Raw genomic sequence first — 16,374 nt, 5'->3', positions numbered from 1 at the left:
TCCATTGGGTCACACCCCACACAAGCTCTCAAAGCATTCCAAAGTCTCTCATTCATCAATATGCCCAGACCTTTAAGTGACATTAATTTGCATTAATGCACGATCATCAATGGATTCGCACGAAGGAAGGTAAATCATTCTTTCGCATGAAAGCTACAAGTCTATATGAGAGTGTCAATCACTTGATAAATTCATTTGAGGTTAGGTGATAGAAACGTACGTGGAAAACCTTTGATGTCGCCACTTTTCTCAAAAAGAGAAAATACTTACAAAATGCTTGCAATCATAAGGGAGATTCATCACCAGTAGAGCAAGATTTAATATTTTCAGTAGTCTCTATATGCCTAATATTTCAGTAGGCTGATTAGAAGAATTTTCTTTTTTATCCATAATATCTAGGATTTAGATCTGGAAGCTCTAATTAGGATGCGTGCCAACTTACTTCACCAACAGTTGTTTGGTAGGCCGATTGAAGTTGACGTCAATATATGATTTATGCATGTATTCCACTTAAAACCACCAACATTTCACTAAAATAGATGACATTAACGGAATTACTCGAGTTCCACCCGTCTGAAGAGTTAAAAAAAAACTTCTCATGGTTCTTTACAAGATTGCTAGTGGATGATACGTAATTTAGTTTTTGAAGCATTTTATGTCTATAAAAAAGCTAATACTGTAGTAGATTAAATGATATCTTATGTAACTAATCATATAAAAATTGTATTATAAAATTTTGCTATTGGTCTTTTGTTTTTTTTTTATTTTTTATTCATACCGGCGATATTAGGAAGCCTATTAAAGATACAATCCAAAGCATCCGATAAAATAAGATTATGAAATGGATGTGGAACTATATCCTGATCTACCTAGGCAACGATGCTATTGTAATCAGCAACATAAAATGCCATCCAACCGGCCTCATTGTTTCTCTTCTGGAATATGTGCTTGATCCGGCGATTTGCACAGCTTGCAATCAACTTTCATTTTAATTTTTGAATATCTTAATTTTTGATTCTCACAAATATATTTATAATATAATGATATATTTTTTTTAAATTTATCAAAAAAAATCTCATGGTGATAAGTTAGTACGACTCTAACGGTACACAACAGATAACAAAGGTTAGATCATCTAATTATCACATCATCACACATCTTAAAATACTAGGTGATGGAAGCCAAGATTACGTGGACCTGCAAATCCTGTTGCGTGCCTAAAACGTATAAAATATATATTAAAATTCCTTATTCCGCGCGGAGAAGTTTGGAAGCGAATAAAACCTACTTGCGTCCCTGACTCCTTACTTTGACTTCGTGACGATACTAGAGGTTCGTTAGCATGCCTACGGTTCATATACTCTGACATGTTCCCGTTTTCGGGAATTCAATATACCTTAAAAAATACGTCCTACCCACTCAAAAAAATTAAAAAAAAAAAAGGCGCACTGTTTTGGGCATTTAACGGGAAGAATGTTGCCAGGAAACTCCTGTCTGCGGTAACGCTGACCAGGCTGCAAATCCATGACTTCAAAAAAACTAAGCAAATATGATACCTTTTTACTCCTAAGGATATATTTGGTTGAAGAAAATCGAATCCCAAAATAAAAATTGGATTGGACAATTCTCATTACAATCGTTTGGTTGAAAAAATTTATTTTAATTTAAAAAAAAATTAAATTTATTATGATCCCCTAAAATTTATTCTCTACTTTTTTCTTATGTTCCAATCTCACTAGTTTCAAATTTGATGACGAATCAAATACTTCAGTGGACATGGTCATTTAAATTTTTATTCCATTTTATTTCAATTCTGATTCTTATTCTAACTCCAGTCACCAACAAAACATGCCCTAAAGTTCCAAATTGCCATATAAGAGGGTTACCTACATGTTGTCAATTATAAATAAAAATTAATCAGTTGGGACAAAAGTCCATCATGTACATCTAGATGAAAATATATAAATCAAATGTGCTTGTCATTTAGTTTAACCAGTCATCAGTTCAGTATTTGGGAAGTCTTTGGCTAGAGTTGATAATTTGGAATTCAAAAAAAATCTAATGATAGTTTGCCGAAAGTTCAAAAACAACTTGAGCAATCAAGAATTAAGAAAATAAAACTAAAAATTTGACCTTCTTAATATATTTGTAAATTTATTTACTTAAACATGAGAATAGAAGATGGAACAATAACAAATGATGATAATGAATATAACATCAATAGCAACAATATATGATATTATTGCTTGGTAACGCAAAAGAAGTTATTAAATTAATTATGAATAACTCATAGAATAAATCATAAAACTCATATATAATTCAATAACAATTGCATAGTTTTATATCGTTCTATTTTTGAAGAATAATTCAAAAAATTATTTGGCTAAGAGAAATGAGAAATAATTTGAATATTTTTTAATAATTCACATAATATTGTATTGGATGGATGTCTGGCCAAGACACCACCTCTCAAGATCTTTCCAGTACCACGCGATGCAGCAGGAAGAAAGAAGAAACAAAACAAAAGGAAAAACAATCAAAATACGTGGATCAGCCACAAAAGGGCTCGCCTCCACGGGGCATGCAAACTTCACTATGAAAAGAAAATTTTACAAGAAGAGACCTCACCCTCAACCCTTGTACACCCAATTCTCTCTCACATAAAGTTCCCTCACAAAAGCTCTCTCTCTCTTGGAGACCCCCCTGAACCCCTGAAGAGCCTGGCGATCGCTGTCCAAGAGCCTCCTGCTCCTCTCTCACAGCGCCTCACGCCTCTCTCTCCTCTGGTTCGTACGGCGGCGAGAAAACCGAAAACCACCCTCTCTGTTTCGTCTCAGGCCTTTTTAAAGGCTTAAACCTGGTTTAAACTTGATTAGAGAAGGATTATGACTCCTTAATCAACCCAAATCACGTCCCAGACCGTCCGATCAAGACCGGGAGCCACCTGGGCCGTCCGATCGCGCTCCGGTCCACAGAATAGTACCGTGGACCGCGAGAAATGCGCGGAAAACGCCCACGCGGTCCACAGGCCGCCCCGTGGACCACCCGGTCCACGGTGGATCGGGGATGGGCCAGCAGGCCGCTGGGTCGCACGTCCCGCGTGGGCCTGGGCCTGGGACGCGCGTCCCACGCGGGCCTGGGACGCGCGTCCCGCGCACCGCCGCCTGCGGTCGCTCCGCTGCCGCCTGCCGCCGATCGCCGGCGGTCCTCCACCACCTCGATTATCGTGTCGACTTCAAAAGCTCGTATCTCCTCCATCCGAGCTCCGATTCAGGTGATCTTGGTCTCGTTGGACTCCGTTTTTCGCCGCGAACCTCGCTGTGGGCTCAATGTGGACTGAATCTCGAGGCGTCAAATCCTAACATATTGTAACTATGAGCTTTAAAAAAGAAAAGAAAGAGCAAAATAGAAATAATTATTTTATAAAAATATAAATTTTATTTAGAGAATATATCTTGAGTATCTTTATCTTGTACCCTCACATACTTAGTCACGTTGTCCCTTAGATCATTAATGATCCATAAACTTTTCCTCCAATACATCTTTGTTTAAAGTCCTTTTAAGTACCATTATCTCCTAATCTTTCTATACATAAGAGAAGAGCACGGAGCTTCTCATTCGCCACACTTGTCACATTTCTGGGAGTCTGAATTTTCCGCTGCCAAAGCATAAAAGAAATAATAAAAAAAACAATCCGTCATCTGAATCATCCCATCTCATCACTTTTATCCATGATGTCCGTTTGAGCTCTCCGTTGTCCAAGCAAAAAAAAAAAAAAATCCGCTTCATCACCCATCACGTCCCATCCTCATTACTTTTACCGCCCACCTTCCCCTCCCCACAATCCAATCATGTCCCATCAAAATGCGAAAATTATGTGGAAAGAATAGAAGGAAGTAGATCAGCAAATTGACGGTCATTATTGAATCTCAAGTGATAACAGATACGAAGAGAGAGAAAAACCGCGCGCGGCGAAGTGCGTGAGGAAACACCACTAAGAGAGATAAAGTAGAGAGAGTGAGAGGAGTACAATAGAAAAATCTAATGAAGAAAAAAAAAAAAAGAAGACTGAAACCGTTTGTTGGTATTTTTCATCATTTCCATCGTGATGTACTATTTTCATATTTATATTTTTTGTTTTCAAAAAAAATTTAAAAAATTATGTTATCATTTTTTTTAAATTATGTGATCATTTTTTTAAATAATTATGCAGTTATATAAACATTAGCGTATGATCCATATTTTTATTTTTATATATGAAGCCTAATATAATAGGTTCTATTGAGTATAAGATTTTTAAAAAAAAAAATATGGATAAAAATTTTATGATATTTATATTCTATAAAATTAGAATTAGTTATAGAATAAATTTTATTTTTTTCTAAAAAGAGAGAAGATGGTCATAAAGTGAAAGTAGGATTCATGCAATACACCGATAGATAAATTGATTTAAAAAATGACCAACTTATTTTGATCTTTTTTATTTTTTTTTTTTCAATTTTTTATTTTTCTGTTCAAAATTGAGGTCAAAAAGATCTAATGAGATATGATTGAAAAGTACATATAATTAATTTTATATTATTTTTTTATATTTTAGTATGAGATCCATACTAGCCATTCCGGTAGATTGAATTGATTTTGATATTATTTTAAATACCTATGATCTCATAAAATGAAAAAGGTTGATACAAAATTACTATTTAGAGAACTTTCATACACTACTCCTTCCACCTAGTTGAGGGGATCACCTCGTGATGGGAGCAAAACAGCAAAAGCGGGGCTCCTCCCAGACGTCTGATCGGTGGACCACCGGGTCGGATCGAGCGAGGCGAGGAGCTGAAGCGACGGCAGAGAGCGGTACTGGCCGTTTGTATCGCGTCGTCATCGTCGTCCTTCCTAGGGTGCATGTATCGGTGGTACGAGGGCGCCTGCGAGCAATGATGGGGTGATGGGCGAATTGGAGAGCGCAACGTGGGCCGCGGAGGACCGCAGAGGACCACGAGGATAAAGAGGTGGGCCGGCGAAACCAAAAGGTTAGCGCCACCCACGTGTCGCTTTCGAACCAACCGCCTCTCCAGGCAACGGAATGTACGTCCCACGTCGCTTCTTTCTTTACCCCCACCCACCCCTCTCTTCTTCGGCCGAAGAAGAAGATGGAGATGTTGATGATGATAGGACGGCCTTGCCGCTACTGCAGGGGTATTACATGGCAGCCCTCCAACTCAAGCGAAATTTACGGATATAGACCTTGACCACAGGCCTCTCAGCTTGCGTCTCCTGCTAACCCACTGGAACACTCACGGTGGGGCATGGTTAAATTAACATTAGTATGACCACTGGTTTTTTCCCTCCCCCAAAGTGATACTCTTTTCCATGTTCACGGATCACAATGGGTATGGAACGGTCTTCTCTGCAGCTTCTCCATACTTTCTTGTGTTCTAAAAGAGAAGCAAACCAACCTGTTGATCTCTTAGCAAGTCTAAAACTTTATGCTTGCTCTGGCGCATCGGATCAGATACTTCATTATGGTTGATACATTTTGTTGTGGACCACCATTTCGGCCTTGACCGACCATATGGCCAAGATAAGCAAGTGCCACAAAATTACCTTTAAGACTCAGCTTGGACTTCGATTGTGGCCGAAAAGTTCACCTCGATCAGGACCGTGGTGCTCTTAGGCCGGTCCAAGCCGACCTCTGACTATGATGCACAGTAATTTTCGTTGACAGATTTTATCCTTCCTCCAGCTTTGGAATATCTGGATAAGAAAGACTACTTTCGTTAGTGGATCACGTTCTGAATGAAAATAACTCTCCACCAATCTAATCTATGGACAATAATCAGAAACTGGTCAAACTCTATGGCATGTACGATTCTAACTTCTTCTTTATAAATAGAGGGGTGCGAGGACCCTCAAGATAAGCTCTCAAAAGACCTCGAAAAACTCTCTTACTATTGTTCTCCAATTCTAAGTTAACTTGAGCATTGAAGGGTCCCCATTGGAAAATTTTTCGATCAGGGACTTATTTTGTAGGTCCAACTCTGACATCCAAGAGGTATTTCATCTCCATATAAGGATACTTTTACCTCATCCCCAGATGATGATATTTTCACCTCATCTCCAACCAAGGATACTTCCACCTCATCTCTAGCTGAGGATCCTTTCATCTTATTTCTATCCGAGGATACTTCCACCTCATTTGTAGCCGAGGACTTCTCCACCTTATCTTCTGACAAAGATTTCTTCGCCGCACCTTTTTTCGAAGAGATAAAGTCCGACCTCTTTGATTTGGATTTTAGCCACAATAGATTGACACTAGAAGAAGAACCCCAATCTTTATTTAAGACTTATTTTGAGAGAGAGTGTTTCATCATGAGGCCATGAAGAAGAGCTTCAAATGCCTTCTTTCACTGAAAGGGTACAGACCTTGACCATCACGATACAAGAAATGTAGTAGACTGCCGCAGCTCAATCTATATCAAATTCCCATCGTCGAGATCATGTTATATCGGCGACCCAGCAATCATCTCCTCATAGTCTGAGATAGAGGCACAATTGATGCAGCTGACCTGAGGGCCCTGATTGAGGATGGCGTACGCGCCCGCTGACTTCGTAATCAAGAAGAGATTCCCACAACTAAAATGTTCTCATGGTGAGAGACTCCCACAACTCAAAAGTTTACAGGTCCACAGGTTTATGAGCATCTGAATCCGAGGTCGAGCTACCAAGCCAAAGGTCGAGGTGAAAATCAAGATTGAGTCGAGGTGAAGATCGAGGCTAGTGCTGAGCAAATAACCGAAACCCGAAGAAACCTAACCAACCCGACCCAATAAACATCTGTTTTGATCCGTTGCAAGACATAAATCAGGTGGAATCGGGTTGAGGTTTGTAAAAAATCAATTATTTATTGTTGGGTTCGGTTCCTTCACTTTTAACCCATATGAAATCAAATCCAACCGATGTAGTATTTCACAAACTCATTTTCATTTTTGGGATGACATCGTTTAGACTTCAATACTTCATTCTAAAAAATACCTCATCATTTTTTTAGATTCATGATAATATTAATGTTGAATTGTTGATGGAAGCATATCAATTTGAGACAATTCTAAAGTGAAAGCTTTTAGAGGATATTTAGTTGAGAAGAGTGGGGGTCTGAAATCGAAATCAGAATGGATGACTCTCATTCTAATCATTTGGTTGGAAAGAGTCTCATTTCAATTTTGATTCCAGGATGGAATGGAAATGGCTCAATCTATACAGAACTCAATTCCTACTCTCCTCTATAGATTCAAATTTTCATTCCAATTTCGATTTCGATTTTGATTCCGATCATGAACCAAACGTTTCGGAAGATTTGACCATATCGATTTCGATTCTCATTCCCATTCTAATTTCAGTTGTAAACCAAACATCCCCTCAGATGTAGTTGCTTTCAGATGAGTAAACTTTCTTATTTCTATTTTATTTTGTACAGATTGAAAACTAAGTTCAAAATTTATAACTTATAAGATTTAGATTTTTTTTGTATTAAATTAACAAAAAAAAAGATAAATAAACTTAAATGGGCCAATATTAGACTTAAAATCAATATTGAGTTAATATTGAAATCCAAACCGACACAACCCACCCGAATCCATTACAAACTATTCACTTCAGTTTCAAATAGTTTATACATGATAAACGATCGACAACGGGTTGAATTTTTTTCAACCCGATTGGATTCAATCAGATAAAATTTTTCTTTCAATCCAATCAAATCTGACCCGTGCTCAGCCATAATTGAGGCTTAGTTATGAAGCCCAATGCATTTTGTTAGGAAATGCTATCATATGATGATCCGATATGTATGCAGAGATTTCAAAAATTTTTAAATATGCAGCAAAAAAAATTTCAAAAATTTTTCAATATCATTCTAGGATAACTATATGGCATAACATATCTGTTGGATTTTCTATAGGTGCAAGTGTACGTAGATTTTAAAATTTTTCTAAATCCAAAATGCAACGAAAAAATTAGATTAAAATATTAATGTAAGCATGCATTCATCATATGAAAATACCTATGAATCTAGTTTATATACTGAAATTAACATAAACTAATTTTAAGAAGAATAAATGAAAGCCTGAAATCAATTCACATATCTAAATTACTTTTCTTTTGCTTCAAATCTGTAACTGGGATTGAATTCGATTCAATCCCTAGATCTAGGTGGACAGATTCTGAATCAGTAGTATAAGCATCCTGCCTCTACAGATATCTACAAGATCGACCTAAATTATTTTCTTTTGGATCCTGCTTGCCTGAACCAAAGCCTAAATAGGCTTGAACCAAATCTAGAGAGACTTTTAATTTGGAATCATTTTGATCTTTCTTTCTTGATTCTTGAAGAAATCAAGACCCTTTCTTGATCCTTCAACTAATCAAGAAGAACAATAACCAAGAAGTAATTGTAACTAATTCTCAACAAACTTGAGAGCAAAGAAAACGAGAACCAAAAAAGTGGCGCCAACTAATTGACACCACTCCCTACGTGCCACCCATCCTCTTTCTGGCTTCAAGGGAGGATGCCAAAAGAGAGAAGAGGCGTGGGCTAGAGAGAGGAAGAGAAGGGGAGGAATGAGCCCAATGAAAGGTGGCAGTAAGAAGGGAGGAGGAGAGGTTATGTGAGAACTAAAGGGCTAGGGTTCTTTATATACATAACTTAAGAATGTCCTAATCAAATTAAGATCTCTTATTCTAATCATATTAGAATTTCTATCCATAATATAGTTGGACCAAATAAATGAGACGCCACCCATTACACACCCAAAGCCACACCCTACTCTAGGCATCCTATCAAATGGGATCCTATTGAATGCACAAATCAGCCCACATGATTTCATAAATTCTCTTCAAGGATTCTTAACCAAAAAATTCTTTCTTGATTTAATCCAAATCATAAATTAATTATCCAATAATTCGATCTCATTGAATTAAATTTAATTAGGTTCAAATTAAGTATAGAAATTGGTTAAAACTCATCATATAAGTAAACCAACCACAAAAGAAGTTGGATTCATCTAGGTGCTAGCAAGGTTAACATAAACCTAATTGGATTTCTCTAAATCTATATACATTGGTGCTTCATAAGTCCAATTATAATCAATTCAGGTATTCTTCCTTTATGTGTGATCCCATAGATTCAATTCTGTTTGATAGTGAAAAATATCATGATCTCTATCATAGGTATCACTGAAATCTCTTTCAATGGATCGAACAGTTTCACTCTAACTTGATAAGGATCATTGATTCAAAATGATCTTATTGAGCTCTCACAATCTACCAGTGACATCTAGCAATATGTAGTGGCAATCCAGTAGAATCGAAATAGAACTTCTAAGTGTAATTAATGTATGATACAGTTCTTCTATTGTGAGTCCCGACTAGATAGCAGATTATGAATAAATCATCAAACCGCATCATCAGTCATATGATAGATGTAGTCAACTCAAGTCCAATAGTAATTTTAAATGAAATTTTTTTTCTATCAATCACACTACTATGGCCATAGATTTGTTGACTCAGCTTCTCAAATCTCATAAGACTATTCCTCTCTAACAAGGTCGATAGATCCCATCTAGATGCACACGTCAGTCACACAGCTCGACTAATTGAAGCTAATATCTACTATAAAAACTCATAATTGAGTTAATATTTATATGCAGTCAAATTTTAGCAGTCTTACTGTGAGCAACTGTGATATCGTAGGTCAAAAGATTAGTCATACAACTATAGCATTGAGATAATCACTGACGATCGGATAGAAATCTATGTGATCCCTTATATGGTCATATTTAGTACTAGTTGTTCTCTAACAACTATCCATACTTTTCGCTCAATATCTCTATACCATAGATTAGAGATTCATCTATCTCAAAAGAAGTGAACTGTGTGTCGGTCTATCTGGATAGATCACCATCTCCATGACTATCCTATAATCGGGAGTAATTTAGGAATCGATTATGCATACTTCTAATTCTCAATATTTGAGAATATGTATCGTAACATCAATTTCAAGGATAATTCAAAGACATATAATATTTGAATGAAAAAAAAATATTTTTTATTGATTAAATCAATAATTTAAGTATAAATTTTTTTCATAGAATAAAAATGTGCCAGCCAACAATTGGCTTATAAGCCATACATCTAACAGTATCAACATTATGCCAGGTCAACCTTATGTCAGAATGATGCTAAAATAAATCTCTAATTAGATCTAATCTAATCAAGCACGTATAGAGATTATATCTCAACATAAAGCCAAGAATCATCATATGTACAGGATTAAGATTCATGCAAAAATAAAAATTTGATTTTTATCTTTATATGGATAGATCTTCACCGTGATCCATTGATCTGTAGATATCTTCATAGTCCGTTAAAGCTATGATCCGATGATCTATGGATATCTTCAAGGTCCTTTTGAAAGCACAAGTTCTGGTCTCTACAGATATCCACACAAGACTGATCTGATTAGGAGATCTCGATCTCACCAGGATGCTAGCTCTCTTGCAGAGGTCGTTCTTTAGATTGTCAAATCTTTAAATTTTTTTTAAGAGTTTAATTTTTTTTTAATTCTCTTATCAAAAGAATCAAAGAAATTTATAGGATGATCAAGAAATTAGATCTAATCTGATTTTTTTTCTCTTTCTCTTCTTAAGAGAAAGAAGAAGAAGATTTAAAGAAAAGAAGAATAAGAGATCCTATCTCTTCTTTTTTTCTTTTTTGTCCAACTCTTGGATTAATCATGAAAAAAAAATCATGTCGAACTCTTGGACATCTATGGAGGAGAAGACGTGTCCAACTCTTGGACAAAGAGGTAGAGAGAGAAAGAGACCTTAGCAACCAACCTTTGGTTGTAAGAAAGAAAGGATGAGGAGGAGACCAAAACCCCACGCCCACCCTTCTATGCTTCCACTTTTCTCTCCTTGGTTTTTCTTTCTTCATGCCAACTTGCTCTCCAAAATCATCGTAAGATACATGAGGCACCCCCTTTTAAACCTTATTAGATAGGGTTGTTAGGGTTGTTAAGAGTCCTTACAAGAGAAGGACTCTTGAATGTGCCGTCCCATCCTTTTAGCGCTCCCTTTCTCCTTGCGCCAATTAATTCCATACACAAGCCACAGTAAACATGGTTGGATATCCCATATTATGCATAGAAAAGGAGAGAGAGTACCAGTCCAATGAGACTCTGATTTTCTAACTCAATTTCAATCTGATTCAAATCTAATTCGAATCTAAATTGAGTTAAACTCAATTAGAAATTAAGTCTAAATCCTATTTGGACTAGAAAACTCAAATTAAACCAAATCTAATCGGATTAGATTTGATTTAATTCGATTCATATTGGAACAAAATAAATAATTAAGCAACAATTATAATTTAACAGAGTCCTAGTCTAGTTGGACTCTTTTCGATCATCCTATAACTTACTAACTCTTAGTAATTTCTCTATGTAATTTTTACATATAATCCAATCATCAATCTAATTGATAATTGGATTCTATTACGATTCAAAATCGCTATTCGACATCCCGATCAGTCAGAACCTCTTTTGTGTGTGATCTTGTAGGTTCTATTCTGTCTGATAGTAAGATATATTTTGATCTCTATCAAAACATCATTGAAACTCCTTTTAATGGATTGAAATAATTCTAACTCTGTCCATAAGAGTCATCGATCATGCATCAAGACAACACTCGATGAGTCTCACGATCCATTAGTGACACCTAGCATTATGTAGTGACAATGCAGCAGAATGAAAGTAATGAACCTCTAGATGTTGTTGTCGTATGATTCAATTTTTCTATCGTGAGTTTTGACTAGATGAAGATTATGAAAAATTCGTTAAATCCCATCATCTATCATATACAAGATTAACTCGACTCGAGTTCACTTATGAATTTTTGTAAAATTTTTTTTCAGTATTCACACTTTGATCAAAAGCTTTCTGAACTTGATCTCGTGAATTACATAAAACTTCTCATTTTCTACTAAGATCGATAGATCCTATATAGGTGCACATCTTATTCCTACAATAAATCTACTGTAGTCAACATATACCTCAAGACTCTATATGGTTAGGAGATCGAGTTATGGTATAGTCAAACTATAGCAACCTCATTGTGAATAGCCGAGGCACTACAGGTCAAAAAACCTCTCACACTACTATAGCATCGAGAAGTCACTGACTTCTTATGTTGGTCATGCTCAGCACCATTATTTCTTAATAAGTACTTGCACTCTCGCTCAGTATTCTTATACTGTAGATTCGAGACTCATCTATCCATGAGAAAGCAATCTATGCACCAACCTATCTGGATCGATCATCATTTTCGTGATGATCCTATGATCGAGAGTAGTTTCTGAATTAACCATCAATGACACATGCTTCAAATTCTCAACTCTTAAGAATATGTGTCATCATCTTGTTAATTCATTAGATAATTTATGGACACATATACTATATTAATGATAATTAATTATCCTAAATAATTAGATTAAGTATGAAATTATGTCTTAAAAATAATTAATATGTCAGCTCGATTAGATTTTAGGACATATATCTAACATATTTCACTAAGTCAAGATGAAGATCAAGATCAAGGTCGAGCTATCAAGCTAAAGATCGAGATGAAGATCAACACCGAGTCGAGGTGAAGATCGAGGCTGAGCTATCAAACTCATGGTACTTCACCAAGCCGAAGAGAAGATCAAGACCAAGATCGAGCTATTAAGTCAAAGGCCAAGGTAAAAATCAAAATTGAGCCGAGGTGAAGGTCAAGATTGAGGCCGAGCTACTAAGCCAAAAACCAAGGTGAAAATCAAGATTGAGCCAAGGTGAAGACTAAGACTGAGTTATCAAGCTCAATGTACTTCACCAAGTCGAGGTGAAGATGATCAAGATCAAGGTTGAGCTATTAAGCCAAAGACCAAAGTGAAGATCAAGACCGAGCTAAGATGAAGACCGAAGCTGAACTATCAAGCCAAAGGTAGTTCACCAAGCCAAAGAGAAGATCAAAACTAAGATCAAGGTGAAAATCAAAATTGAGCCGAGATAAAGATCAAGATCGAGGCCAAGCTACTTAGCCAAAGGTTGAGGTAAAAATTAAGATTGAGCCGAAGTGAAGACCGAGGCTGAGTTATCAAGCCCAATGCATTTCACCAAGCCGTGGTGAAAATCAAGATTGAGGTCGAGCTATCAAACCAAAGATCAAGGTGAAGATCAAGATCGAGCTGAAGTAAAGATCGAGGCTGAGCTATTAAATTCAAGACACTTTATTAAGCCGAATAGAAGATCAAGCTCGAAGCTAAGCTATCAAGCCAAAGACCGACCAAATCCAAGGCACTTCAACAAGTTGAGGAGAAATATCAAGATCGAGGTCGAGCTACCAAGTCAAAGATCGAGGTGAAGATCAAGATCGAGATCGAGCTATCAAGCCAAAGACCAAGGTGAAGATCCAGACCAAATCAAGATAATTAAAGACCAAGGCCGAGCTATCGAGCTAAAGGCTGAGGTGAAGATCAAGATCGAGGTCGAGCTTCCAAAGGTCGACCTTCAAAAAGTCAGGCTCCCAAAGATCGAACTCTCAAAGTCGAGCTCCCAAAGATCAACCTCCAACAAGTCGAGCTTCCAAAGACCAAACTCCCTGAAGTCGAGCTCCCGAAGCCAAGCTCTCAAAATCTGAGCTCCCAAAAACATGCTCCTGAAGGCCAAGCTCTCGAGAGGGACCTCCGAAAGTTGAGTGCTTGAAGGTCACGCTCCCAAAGATCGAGGTAAAAATATTGACTTAAGAAAGCTAACCTAAGAGGGCCGACTAGAGGCAAACTAACTAAAATGGGCCGATTCGGTGAGTTCTTTTGTTTTATATGTGCAGGACTCAATACCTTCCCATGATTCTCCAAAGCACGCTCTTCGTTCATAAATGAGCTAAGTAAAATGTATCTCCATGCAGTTCTCCAATGCACGCTCCTTATCTATGGACGAGCTAAGCAAAATGCATCTCCATACTATACCTCAACACGTGTTTCTAATCCATGGATGAGCTGAGCAAAATATGTTGTCTACGAAAATTTACAATGCGCGATCCTCATCTATGGACGAGCTGAGTGGAATGCATATCCATGTGGCTCTACAATACGCATACTCTTTCTCCACAATGAGCTCAGTGGAATGCATCATCTCCAAAATTCTCCAACACGTGCTCCTCATCCACAGACGAGCTAAGCAGAATGCATCTTTGTGCGGTTCTCCAATACATGTGCTTCTTATCTACGAACGAGCTGAGTGGAATGCGTCGTCTCTGAAATTCTCTAACATGCGCTCCTCATCCATAGACGAGCTAAGCGGAATGCATCTCCATGCAGTTCTCCAACACGTACTCCTTGTCTATGGATGAGCTAAGTGGAACGCATCTCCATACTGTTCTTCAGAATGCATTTCTCATCGATGAATGAGCTGAGCGAAATGCATCTCCATATGGTTCTCTAATGTGCGCTCCTCATCTACGAACGAGTTAAGCTGAATGCATCTCCATACGGCTCTCCAACGTGCGCTCCTCGTCCATGGATTAATTGAGTGGAATGCATCTCCATGTTGTTCTCCAACATGCATTCCTCATCCATGGATGAGTTGAGTGAAATGCGTCATCTCCAAAATTTTCCAACATGCATTCCTCATCCGCGAATGAGCTAAGTGATATACATCTCCATGCGGTTCTCCAATGTGCATTCCTCATCCATGGACAAGCTGAGCGGAATACGTCGTCTCCCAAATTCTCCAGTGTGCACTCCTCATCCATGGACAAACTGAGCAGAATATATTTCCATGTGGTTTTCCAATATACATTCCTCATCCACGGATGAGCTGAGCGAAATACGTCATCTCTGAAATTCTCCAATGTGTGCTCCTCATTCACGGACGAGCTGAGTAGAATATATTTTCATGCAGTTCTCCAATACACACTCCTCATCTATGGACAAGCTGAATGGAACGCATCTCCATGTGATTCTCCAATACGCACTCCTCGTCCATGGATGAGCTGAGTGGAATACATCCCCATGCGATTCTTCAACACGCACTCTTCATCTACGAACGAGCTGAGTGGAATGCGTCGTTTCCAAAATTCTCCAATATGCGGACAAGCTGAGCAAAGACTGTGATTACAATGCTGACTGGCACTCCTAATCTCGTTGTCAAACGAGTCAAGTAAAGGTCAGAAATGATGACAGAGGGGCTAACTCATGGGGGACCACTCAGCCAAGTTAACTAGAACACCTCATCTAAAGATAAGCTAGATGGAGCTTGGACTTTTACGTTGGAGCATGAGCTATACACAACGGATGAACTAAAGGGGTACTAACCTTTGCAATATGGAATTCTACAGATGGTGATGAAGGACAGGCAATAAAAATGGAAAGGTAGGAGATCCCAACATCAGATCGACCTCGATCATAAACTTTTACACTCTTCATCCGATCTCAACTTGAGCTCAGACTCGAAAGTGAGGGGCTATTGTTGTGGACCACCACCTCAGCCTTGGTCGACCATATGACCGAGGTAAGCAGGAGCCACAAAATCATCTTTAAGACTTAGCTCAGACCTTGGCTACTGCCGAGGTGTTCACCTCAGCCAGGACCATGGTACTCTTAGGCTGGCCCAAGCCAACCTCTGACTATGATGCACAATAGTCTCTGTTGATAGATTCTGCCCCTCCTCTAGCTTTGGAATGTTTGGATAACTCTCATGACTGGATCACACCTCGAATAGAAATAACTCTCCGCTAGCCTAATCTACGTGCAATAATTGGAAACTAGTTAGACTCCATGGCATGTACGATTCTAACTCCCCCTTTATAAATAGAGGGGCATGGAGATCCCTAAAGATAAGCTCTCGAAAGATCTCGAAATGATCTCTTATTATTGTTCTCTAATTATAAGCTAACTTGAGCGTCGAAGGATCTCCATCGAAAAATCTTTTGGTCAGAAATTTATTTTGTAGGTCCAACTCCAACATTCAGAAGGCATCTCATCTCCAGATGAGGAAACTTCTACCTCATCTTTGGATGAGGATATTTCTATCTCATTTCCAGCCGAGGATCCTTTCACCTTATCTCTATTCAAGGATACTTTCACTTTATCTATAGTTGAGGACTCTTCCATCTCATCTTCTACCTTACTGTATCATGAATTTTAAGTTCCGCTAGAGCGTTTGTTTTTAAAATAAAAAGGAATGTTAATAATCGAATTTGTTTCGACATTCTCGGATGTAATATACAACTTAAGCTTCGTACATTTCGATTATAGGAGCATTAATTGCCCTTAAAATCC

Source organism: Elaeis guineensis, chromosome 8 (genome assembly GCF_000442705.2).
Source record: "Elaeis guineensis isolate ETL-2024a chromosome 8, EG11, whole genome shotgun sequence".
Classification (NCBI taxonomy): domain Eukaryota; kingdom Viridiplantae; phylum Streptophyta; class Magnoliopsida; order Arecales; family Arecaceae; genus Elaeis; species Elaeis guineensis.
Note: the sequence above shows the minus strand (reverse complement) of the source record.